The sequence below is a fragment of the Scyliorhinus torazame genome, unplaced genomic scaffold (assembly GCF_047496885.1).
Source record: "Scyliorhinus torazame isolate Kashiwa2021f unplaced genomic scaffold, sScyTor2.1 scaffold_1700, whole genome shotgun sequence".
NCBI lineage: Eukaryota > Metazoa > Chordata > Chondrichthyes > Carcharhiniformes > Scyliorhinidae > Scyliorhinus > Scyliorhinus torazame.
In genome coordinates, this window is record NW_027309427.1 from 22649 (window position 1) to 34582 (window position 11934).

The 11934-nt window shown below is 40.7% G+C and overlaps 1 long non-coding RNA gene across 1 annotated transcript; it reads right to left on the reverse strand.

The window, feature by feature from the left end:
• Positions 1-1118: 1118 nt before the first annotated feature.
• Positions 1119-11790, reverse strand: LOC140407638 (uncharacterized). The gene is made up of 3 exons (XR_011939737.1): positions 7690-11790; positions 5318-5344; positions 1119-3306 (listed from the first exon to the last, which is right to left on the reverse strand). It is a non-coding gene; the product is annotated as an uncharacterized lncRNA (long non-coding RNA).
• Between the last annotated feature and the right edge of the window lie 144 nt (positions 11791-11934).

The window sequence follows — 11934 nt, forward strand, 5'->3', positions numbered from 1 at the left end:
ACTGCTCCCTTCTTGGCCTACTTCTGGTCCCTGGATCCATCCACCAGCGCCACCAGTCGAGTTAAACTTTTCTCCAGTCAGCCCTACACCTTTTTTCTACAAAACATCAACCCTACAAACGGGATCCAAAAATAAAAGTGAGCGGGAGCTGCCAAATGCGCGGCCACACATAACATGGCCGCCACCAGAAGCCTAGATTTCCCATTCTCAGCCACACAATGCGTTTGATTGTGAGGAATCATAAGGGGAAAATCTGGGCGCACGTTGAAGACCATATCATCTTCAATAAGACTAATGTAAGATAATTGCAAACCATCATTCTAATAACTTACAGAATAACTAGCGAGGCAATTCGAACTTCCAAAGGAAGAAACCTTGTCACCTTTTAATTGGTCAAAGGGTCATTACAAGCTCTTTGGGCACATTATTCTGTCACAATGACCTCTTCGTACTGTGCTATTCAAGAAGGCATCAGTTTTAAAATTAGCTTTTCTTGTATATTAATGAATTTAATTGTTTCTGTGCTCTCCTGCCAAATAAACTGGTAAAAGTTTTATGAAGGAAATAGGTGTGCAGATTGTCGAATTCAATAAATTACTCACCTGTTTTGTAATAAGAAGAGCCGATTGGTGAACAATATAAAGAATCTTCGTTCCTCAAAGTGCATTATGACAAATTGAAGCAGCCAATGTTCTCCTGTTGTATCCAAATAAGATACGAAAGGCGAGAACACGCACTAAGAGATTCAAAATCAACTTCTTCCGTGCTTTACCAGACTTCTGAATTACCCCTCTTGTGGACTGCATTGATCTCTCCAAGCATCTTGTCGCCTGAGCAGTACTACACTCCGTTTGTTTCACCCGATGTCTATGTATTTACATTGTGTATCTATCGCATGTTCTATGTTTTTCATGTATGGAACGATCTGTCTGGACTCTACGCAGAACAATACTTTTCACTGTACCTCGGTACACATGATAAAATACCCAAATCCAAATCAATTCAAAACAAAAAGAAAATGGAATCTAAACAGCCAAGTGATAATCCTCTTCACGTCATAACAAAATAAAGCAGCATTAAAAAAAATCAGACTCTGCAAATTTGCGATAAACACCATGTATGAAAATGACAAATTTATTTAGATTTAAATAAATCATTCTGAGGCTACAGAAGAGTATATGCCATGAAAGCTTACAAACAGGTAAGCACTACATTTTCCACACCCAGCTTTGTGGCATCAATTCTTAAAGCAATTAAAGTCTGGCTTTAAGTGCTACTTTACAAATTCCACTTGAGTGTACAATCAGAAGGATTACTGAAGGATAACAGTCACTTTAAACAATGGATGTGACAAAAAAAACAGATCAGACTGTTCAAATAAGTTTTAGCAGCATTTTAACTTCAGTTCTAAACCCCAGAGGATGTTACTTTGTGTATTCAACACATTCAACAACTTGTGTGAAATCGAGCACCAGGATGAGGTGGATTCTTAATTTCAAGACCGACATGGAAAAACTACAGATTGCAAGATGGCATTATATTAACAAAGCAAATAATGTATTGATAAAGTGCAGTCTCTCGTATCATCTCATCATTGAAACATTTTAATGTGAATTCTGTGTAGTTAGTCATGTTATGAGGAGGCCCTACTGTGATGTGGCAGGCTTATAATATGGAATTTTTAGTTGCTTTTAAAAAAATGCACAAATGATTCCAGAATAAATCAAAAGCACAGCACTGGAAAATACCTAGCTGCAATTTGCATCAACACAGTTAGAACTGTTATTTCCTGTTTGTTACAAACATCAGTTGCTGTTGTGTCCCTAAATGGATCTTTCATACCTCTTGGTGGTGGGGAAAATGTGGCTGATACGAAGATACTTTGCAATCCAAATTGTGCTGCAATGATTGTTGATCTACCACTGGAGAATTAAACAAAAGAGGGGGAGAAGGAAAGAGTCTGCATAAAATGCACTAAATGATTACCTTCTAGCTCATCATTCTTAATGATCCAACCATGAGGTTAATTTTCAAAGTCAAGTGGGGAAAAAGCACTTGGTGTTTTTACCTGTATATCCAACTGGCCCACAATTTATATATATATATATATATATATTATATATATATATATATATTATATATATATTAAACACTGCTCATCTATTATTAACAAAGTAACAAAATTGATAAGAGTTAGCATAAGCTTCATACAAATGCTGAACTTTTAATTTTCTTTACATCTTTGAAAAAAACGCCTACAGCATTTGCCGCTTTTAAAAACAAAATTGGAAAAACATCTCTATTCATGGTGGGGCAAGGAGCACTTAATGTCTTTCAGGAAAGAGTGCTATATAGCTAGCAACAGCATCTTGACCTCTTTATATACAAAGAGAAAAATAAAAAAGTGCTTGCATGAAAAAATGAAATGACAAGAAGATGTCAAAATATGCATTTAAAACACAGTCCCAGAAACCCGTATCATAACCAATGGCACCTATCTAGAACTTCACATTTCTTGACCTCCTCTAACCTTCATTTGCATTTCAGAATCACAGCAGAAAAAGGTTAATTCACCAAGCTCAAAAGAAATTCTGTTTCAAATAGTAGAGAAAAGTGTTTGAGCTTACAATACATTGTGTAAACAAAGCTTAAATATCTCATTCCTTCAGTGCCCATCAGCTCACTGTAAATTCATTTTTGCTGTAACCATAGGGCATTTATAATACTCTCTGTACATGCCAAAAACTCTATCTGTTTTGTAAATAAAAGGAACATAATTAACACTGATCTATTTTAAGATGTTACATATTCAATTAAGCCTGTAGAGGGTGTAGTGCACTGATGCAACTGCCCAACAAATTTGCTTACCACTTCTGCAAGTCTAAGGCCTTTGGTTAATACAGTAATATACTGCACTGCCCACACTATCCCAATCACCACAAGCCACCATAAAATAAACTTCAAAACAGCTTTAGGTTATTTTATCCAAATATGTCTTCATCCACCACATCCTGTTAGAACTTCCAAACAACACTGTGCATTCAGTCCTATCTCAAGTGCACAGTAACCAAAGTGCTTGGCTCCTTATATACCGTCCCATAATGTGCGTGTTTGTGGGAGGAAAGGCATTGCCTTTAGTTTGAAGTAGCTGCAATGGGTTTGTCCAGTTCCATCTCCAGCGGGGACCCATTTGGCTGAAGGCTGCTGTAGCAGGATTTACAGACACGGCTAGGCTCAAAAAGCTGCTGACTCGGCACTGGGATCTTCTGGTTGCAGCAACTTGAACAAAACACATTCCCACAATTCCTTTGAAGGAACAAATAGGCAGGTTGTTAATTAAGATCTTGTTTCATCGTTTTGCATGCAACTTGTCAAAAATATAAGGCTAATTTTCAAATATTAATTAAGTTCAACGCCTAAAAATAAAGTGTTCAGCTTTAGAACAATAATTAGTGACTTTGCATGCATGAGCTTTATAGTTACCAAATACTTGAATTGACGGAAAAATTAATACAAAGGCAAAAACACTTTCTTGAATAAAACAGTGATCCTCTTTCACATTTCCAAGAATTATTTCAGTAAAGCAAATGAAGCCCAAGTTTTAGTATTTCCCTTCTGATGATTCTGAAAATATTAGTAAAGCTGCTCCACTCAGCAGAAAATCAAAACCCAAATTTTAAAGAAATCTTTATTTAAATAATTTAAAATAGCTAATTCCAAATAGGGAGGGCATTATTTCCATATAGAACTCTTACTTCTCTCTTTTTGTTACGAGTTCTCAGGATAGAGTATGCGTTAATCGTTTAATACGATTCGGTTGCTTTTTTTTGGCGCGACATCAGGTTACCTTTATACGAAGCTCACATATGACATTAATTTAGCTCTTGAAGGAGGCTGTTACAGTTTATAGTGTAACTAGCACCAGTTATTGAATGGGTACACAATCAATAGAATCATAGAATGGCTACAGCATGAGACACAGCCATCTGGCCCGTCGAGACTGTGCCAGGAGTTTGCATGAGAAATCTAACTATTCCACTGCCCTGCCCTTTCCTCACAGCCCTAATGCAATCAAATTGATGAGTTGACTCACAAAAGGCACATTTTAAATGTACTCCCAAGTCATGAATGTTGGAAGTAACAATTATAGTGGATTACAAACAGAGGTTTTTCACGAGTATTTAATAATCAATCACTGGTGAAAATGGTTGAACATGTGATAGCATTTTGTAACTTCAATGGGGTGCTCTATGTCAAGTGAAAGATTAGAGCTTTCAATTGCAGAGATCTTTCCTAGGGTGGAACTAAAGTGAAACTTATAAGTTTCCAAATGAGGGGTGGGGAGGCGGCATAAAAATTGAACTGGAGAAGTATAGACCTTTTCAATTTAAATCATTTTATACACCTTGCACATCCTTTAGGTTAGATGAGCCACTGGCACAATTTTTATATAGAAAATGTACATGTTTTGCAACAGAAATTAGGTCCAAAGTTTCATTACACAAGATATTGGGTAGTTAAACACTTGAATCCAATGAATGGATCAGTTGGTAAACACACTTCTCACACTGCAACTGTTGATAATGACCACACATCTGTTATTTGATTACTTTATGGAATAAAAAGGGAAAGTCACAATACTGCAACCAACAACTAAAACTAAAAGATCTATTTTGAAGGTTAACATGCAGTCCACCAATATTCATTAGCCTAATATGTAGAAAGCTGAAACAAAAACTTTTCAAAGCCAGTTGAGATAAAAGATATATTTCCTGCTGATAACAAGGTTACTACAGTCTCTTAATTAGGTCACAAGACTGGGGAAAAGTGTAAAAAGACTGCACAGTAAAAAATAAACAATGTTCAGATTATGTATGGATAAACGAAGGTTTAATAATCACAATGCAGATCCCTAATTGGTACAACCATGATTATCAAACTGATTCAAAGCATAATGTGATGAAATGTCAAAATATGTGTGTGCTGTGAACTTACAAATAGAAAAATATTCAAAAGGCTTCATTCATTTAATGTAATTAAATGTGTGCAATGGACATGGGTGTCAAATCCAGGTATGTCACTCCGTTTCTTGCTCAGCAAGTTGCATAACTTTAAGATGAGGATATGGCTCTAAGTGCCTGGATAACACCCGAATTGTGAAGTTCTTTGCTGAACTTTTAAATTAATCTGATTTTAATTAAGTATGGTTTAAAATTGCTTGAGATGTTCAGCTAATAAGGCATAAGTAAATGTTAATTCAACATCACCAGGAAATGAAGACAAACAAGAGACAGAGAAGACTGTTGAAAATGCTCACCATGTGTCATCAACAGGCTCCCTGTCCCTGCAAGATGGAAAAAACAGCTCAGAGGGAAACTAACTAAGGAAAAGGTGCAAATCAGCAGGGTAACAGCGAGGGAATACAAACAAATGAAAAACGATATGCTGCTACTTTACAATGAAAGAAGCATATTAGAAATAATTAAATTACTTTGCCAATAATATCATTATCAAAGGAGGAGGCTAATTCAATGTAGTATCAATTCTCAAAGCAGAAGCAACATTTGGAAAAATCCCTTCCAAAAAGGTTACTTGTTTAATGCTCACTCTAAAAAGTAGTCAGGGTGACAAGTAAGATATGTTAAGCACCATCCTACAATTATACACTGTACTGCCTTCAATGTAGAAAACATCTCAAGGCTTTACAGAGGAATACACACAGGTACTGCGCAAAAGTGTGGAGTCAGGTGACCAAAGGCATGATTAAAATCTAGGTTTTCAGAAGGGATCCAAAGGCAGGGAGAAAGGAAATTAAGTTAAGGGGAGTTCAAAAGTGTCAGAATGAGAGAGCTATCAGTTGAGTTAATAAGGTGGGGTGGGGGGAGAATTACAGGATGCCAGAGGAACAAAGGGCTAACTGCTCTTGAGATGGGCAATAAATGCTAGCCTAGCTTGCAACACCCACACACCATAAATAAATAAAAATAGGGAGGGGGTGGAAGTCATGGAGGGATTTGAAAACCAGGATGAGAGAATGTTAAATTTGAAGTTTTGCTGAACCAGGAGCTAGTGTAGGTCAGCAAGTACAAGGGTGATGGGTGAATAAATATTTTTCATTTTCATGCCTTTTGTCTGTAACATCTTCCAGCCATACAACCCAAGAGCTCTATATTCCTTGAATGCTGGCCTCTCATGCACGCCATATTTCCTTCACTCCATTATTGGTGGCCGTGCTTTCACTGTGTGGGTCATAAGCTCTGGAATTCTCTTCCTAAATCTCTCCTCCTCTTCCTCTAAAAAGATCAACATTTTGATCACTTGCCCTCTCAAAAGGTGGAGGAATTCTCCCTGCCAATATTTATCCCCCAATCGATATCACAAAAAAATAGTTTGTGATGATCATATTGCTGTTGGTCAGACTTTCCAGTGCGTATACTGCAGCTGCATTGTCCACATTAGAACAGGGAATACACTGCAAAAGTACTTATCTGGCTGTGCAGCAATTTGGGACATTCTGAAAGGTGCTAACATAAATATAAGCTCTATTTATCTGCTAATGTGGCTTGGTGTCAACATTTGGAACATTCCTATGTAGTGCCAGAGGTCCAATGGAACCAGTAAGCTGCACTGTAACGCAACTTGCTGCGCATGCATCATTCAGAAAGGAATATGCATCCCAGCACATTGTGGGTCACTGGTGGAAGAGTCTTGCTTCACAATGCTATCTACTTTAAACCTATTTTGCCATTTTATAGCAGGATGGGTAGATCATATACCATGTTATCAAACAATGCTCCAGTGAGCAAAATATTTTATTTATACCAATAACCTTCCACACTCGCAGGGACAACTGGAAGTGACAGTAGTTTAAGCTGGTGTGACAGCATAGTACATCCACATAAACAAGCATGTAAGTGGGATGAAAAAAAACTAATAAGGAAGTAGTGGCTGCATCCCTCTTAAATCAGTCAATTGTTTAAAAAGGTTATGATAGTTCTGGATTTTTAAAGCTCCAACTTCTGAGTGGATTGTTTTGAAACTTCTGGGGAAATACACGCTGACCATGACTTGTAGATCCTTGAAATATGCAGGACCCCTCAAAAGGAAATCATCTTTGGTTTGAGAAACATTACAGGGAAAAACCTGTTACTTGCATTAGTCTGCCGAGTGAAAAGGTCCTGTGGAAATCTGTATGCAAGTGATGAGAATGAACCTTTGAGAGTGAACTGCTTGAAGGATCAACAACACAACCTCCCTAATGTACAAGTTTAATTTCTCTACATTTAAGAAGGCTCAAACTACTTGGCATAAAGTGGTAAATTTGGAATTAGTGGGTAAGCTACCAAAATATACATTTTTAATTTAAAATTTCAGTTCTCCTTAAAATTATAGCTAGTTACAAAAAAAAAAAAAAAAATGAAATGTTGTCAAATCATAACGTGGACCCATCCCATGATGTGCATGGTCATAAATGCCACAAATGCACAATCCTTGGCAACTAGTATACTTAGTGGTATTGCACCATCTGTCAAATACAATGGATCTTTTTCACAGATTGTCACCATTTTCTCAATTATAGCCACTTCTATGTTTAAATAACAATTCGAGGTAACTAGCACTTCATGTAAAGACAAAACTAGACAAAAGAACCCCATTTAGCTAAATTGTACAATTTTATGTGCATAGTACCTGCAGTGGTGCTTTCTACTAGCCAGCCAAAATCGACTTTCACAGCCATAGCACTGCGGGGCCAAATGATCGGGATACCATCGAGTCACCTAGGAAGAGAGTGTGAAAACAAGGAAACAGCAGTTTTTGAAGAAGTTACCACCTTAAATTTCCAAGTTTTACAATAGCATTTTAGTCTTCTACTAGTATAATTCATAAGCCCTTTATAATGAATTTAAACTGCTATGTTGTGGAAAAACTGAACTTTTAATATTGCTTTTCTTTTTTCACATGGCTAGGTAATAAGCAAAAAATCTAACCATATAAATGTTCTTTGGGATAATTTTGATATACAACTTTCCAACGAGGAAACAAGAATGTTAATCCAAAAGAACATTCCCTACAACAATAACTCAATTAAAGACAGAGGTGATCAGAAAAAGAATGTAACTAGAAAAAAAGGAGCCAAACATTTTAGTAACTAATAGAAAATGCACAGAAAGAGCATTTAGGATGCTCAAGAGAAAATAGCTAAAAACAGAACTTAGTTTCCAAAAGATAATGTTAAAGATTTCAGACACCAGCAAACAATGACATAACTGTACAGACTATTAAACTGCAACCTCGCCCAAACCATGCAGAATAACACTGCCACAAGAATTTAGAATACATGGCACAGGATTGTGTTTTGAGTAAATTACTCAGATACTGGACCAAATCTTTCTGACCCTGCCCATTGGCACAGATATGGGAATGAAATGAAAATGAGGCAAAGACAACCATGCACTTGAGTTAACATATAACAACTTACATTTATGCTGTGTCAGTTATTTAGGGAAATGCCTCAAGGCACTTTACAGGAATGCGATCAAACAAAAAGATGCAAATATTAGGATGGCTAATTATAACTTGGTAAAAGAGGTAGGTTTTAAAAGTAATGAGCTGTGAGGAGGCTCAAGGAGGGAATTCCAGAGCTTAACGTCTAGATTACTGAACGTATGACCATCAATGTCGTGCATATCATAATATGCACACATGCACATAGTGAGGTAAAAGCAGGCAGTGACAGACACCCAGGTGAGCCAATCAATGTACAGAACAGAACACGACCAATCACAAGACAGGACACCAGAGGGGGGCTTACACCTATAAAACACACGAGGCATCAGCACTCTGCCTCTTTCCACTGGTGATAGCTACAGTGATAGTCAGGGTGTACAAATCATTCAACACCTCCAACACGTGGATCAGAACTAGCCTGGTCTAGATAGTTAGCTTTAGTTTACTTAGGGTAGTCGAGAGTCAACCCACAGGCAACTGTGAGTTTTGTTGCTAGAGTTCAAGAAATCTTTTATTGAACCAACGCCTTCGTTTGGTGTATACTTGATCAGTTAATTGCATCGTGTGCAATCCGTGTCACCCCAGGGTCAACAACACGACATGATACCAGAAGTGGCTACTGCCTCGAAGTAATTTACTGTTGAAAATTCTGAAGACCAGCAACTACCTTCCTGTGGCATGGAAAAGATCCAGGCACATACGCAGCACCCCATCTCCAGGAACCTTGGCGGCAACTGGCGGGTCTTCAAGCAAAAATTCAGCCTATACCTTTAGGCCTCGGGCCTCGAAAGTGTCTCCGATGCGCAAAAAATTGCCCTGCTGCTGTCTACCGCGGGGGACCAGGCCATCCAAATCTTCAATTCGCTCACTTTCTTGGATAGTGAGGACAAGGCAAAGTTCCAAACTGTCCTCGCAAAATTCGACAGTCACTGTGAGGTCGCAACAAACAAAAGCTTTGAGCGTTAAGTATTCCAGCAGCACCTTCAGGGTAAAGACGAGCCTTTTCAGTCTTTTTTTACTCAGCTTCGCATTCTAGCGCAGTCCTACAACTACGGAGACACCGCTGATTCCCTCATCAGGGATCAGAGCAGCTCCTAAAAATAAAAGATATGACCTTGCCAGTGGCCATCGAGACATGCAAAGTCCACGAACTGGCGAAAAGTCGCTATTCCCGCCTGAAGTCGGCAGAGCAGGACCAACTCGCCTCCCACGAGGCTGAAAGTGTACAGGCCATCGCCTGAATGTGGGGCCTGAGCATCGATGAAGACGGCCATTTTGCGCGCTTTTCCAGGGCTCCCACGCATGCGCACCACGGTCGGGAAAATGAAGCGGCCGAAGATTACACTGCGTAGGTGTGAGTGGCGGCTGACCGCACTGCGAAGGCGCGACGACGCGCCTAACGTTACGACGTCGACGTAATGACGTGCCCCAACTGCGGCACCGCCCATTTAAAACGGCAATGCCCCGCGAGAGGCAAGCGACGTCTCAACTGCAAGAAGCTTGGCCATTATGCTGCTCTGTGCAGATCTGCACCTCCGACAGGGGGCCAGCGGTACCAGGTCCAACGAAAACGAGTTCAAAGTGTGCAGCAAGGGCTGCTGGACTTGGAACCAAATCCCATCACCGATCCAGAGGACGACTGCCCGGAGTCCACGTATCGAGTGGGCATCATCACCATGCATAACCATGCCTCCTCACTTTCACCAACACACACGCCCATCCTTAAAATGGATTGTGCGGACAAGTGGCGTGCCACAGTACAGGTCAACAATTGTAGCATCCGGTTCAAGCTCGACACTGGTGCTTTGGCCAACCTAATATCCAAAGCAGATCTGGCTTGCATCCAGAGGCAGCCTACCATTCTTCCACCGGCTTGCCAGTTGCTCGATACAATGGGAATGCCATCATGGCGCTAGGGTCCTGTCACCTGCAAGTATCCAACAGGGCCGTCAAGGCCACTTTGCGGTTTGAGATCGTCGAGCCCCGCAAGGCTTCTCTGCTGGGTGCCCGAGCATGCAAACTCCTCCAGCTAGTTCAGCGTGTACATGCCATGTCCTCAGCTGACAACACTCTGCAAGTTGCCATTGAGGAGCTCCTACTGCAGTACCCGGATGTGTTCACAGGGATGGGCACACTGCCCTACCGCTATAAAATTCTGCTCAGGCCTGATGCCATGCCTGTCATCCATGTGCCAGCGCCCCTCAAAGACAGTCTGAAGGCGCAACTGCAGTATCTCCAGGATCAAGGGATAATATCCAAGGTGACGGAACCAACCGACTGGGTCAGCTCGATGGTCTGTGTCAAGAAGCCCTCGGGAGAAATACGCATTTGCATCGATCCCAAAGATCTGAAGCGCAGCACGTGGGCAGCATGGTAGCATTGTGGATAGCACAATTGCTTTACCAGGGTCCCAGGTTCGATTCCGGCTTGGGTCACTGTCTGTGTGGAGTCTGCACATCCTCCCAGTGTGTGCATGGGTTTCCTCCGGGTGCTCCGGTTTCCTCCCACAGTCTAAAGATGTGCAGGTTAGGTGGATTGGCCATGATAAATTGCCCTTGGTGTTGGGTGGGGTTACTGGGTTATGGGGATAGGGTGGAGGTGTTGACCTTGGGTAGGGTGCTCTTTCCAAGAGCCGGTGCAGACTCGATGGGCCGAATGGCCTCCTTCTGCACTGTAAATTCTATGATAATCTATGAAACATTATGAGGGAACACTATCCAATCCCGAAGCGGGAGGAGCTGACGAGTGAAATGGCGCATGCCAGATATTTTACAAAGCTGGATGCATCGAAGGGCTTCTGGCAGATCCAGCTGGACGAGTCCAGCTGGAAGCTATGCACATTTAACACTCCCTTCGAGAGATATTGCTACAACCGAATGCCATTTGGCATTGCGTTGGCCTCCAAAATCTTTAATCGAGTAATGGAGCAAATGCTCGAGGGCATTGACGGTGTACAGGTCTATGTTGACGATGTCATCATCTGGTCCACGACCCCGGAGGAACATGTTGCCCGTCTGCAGCAGGTCTTCAGGCCCATACATGCCAACGGCCTGATGCTCAACAAAACTAAATGCTCCTTTGGCAGGTCGTCAATTAAATTTCTGGGCGATCAGATCTCACAACAGGGCGTGCAGCCGGACTCAGACAAAGTCCAGGCAATTAACACGATGAAGACTCCAGAGGACAAGAAGGCGGTCCTCCACTTCCTGGGGATGGTGAACTTTCTGGGGAAGTTCATTCCCTTTTTAAAAAAAAAAAAAATGTTTATTAAGAATTTTTAAACAAAATTTTCAACCATACAAACAAACCAGCCCCCCCCCCTTCCCCCAGTAACAAAAAAGAAAGAAAGCTCGCATAGCAAGACATGAACATGGCAAGTCAATATGGTACAGAACTTTGTACGTTGGATTCCTCCCGTACATGTCA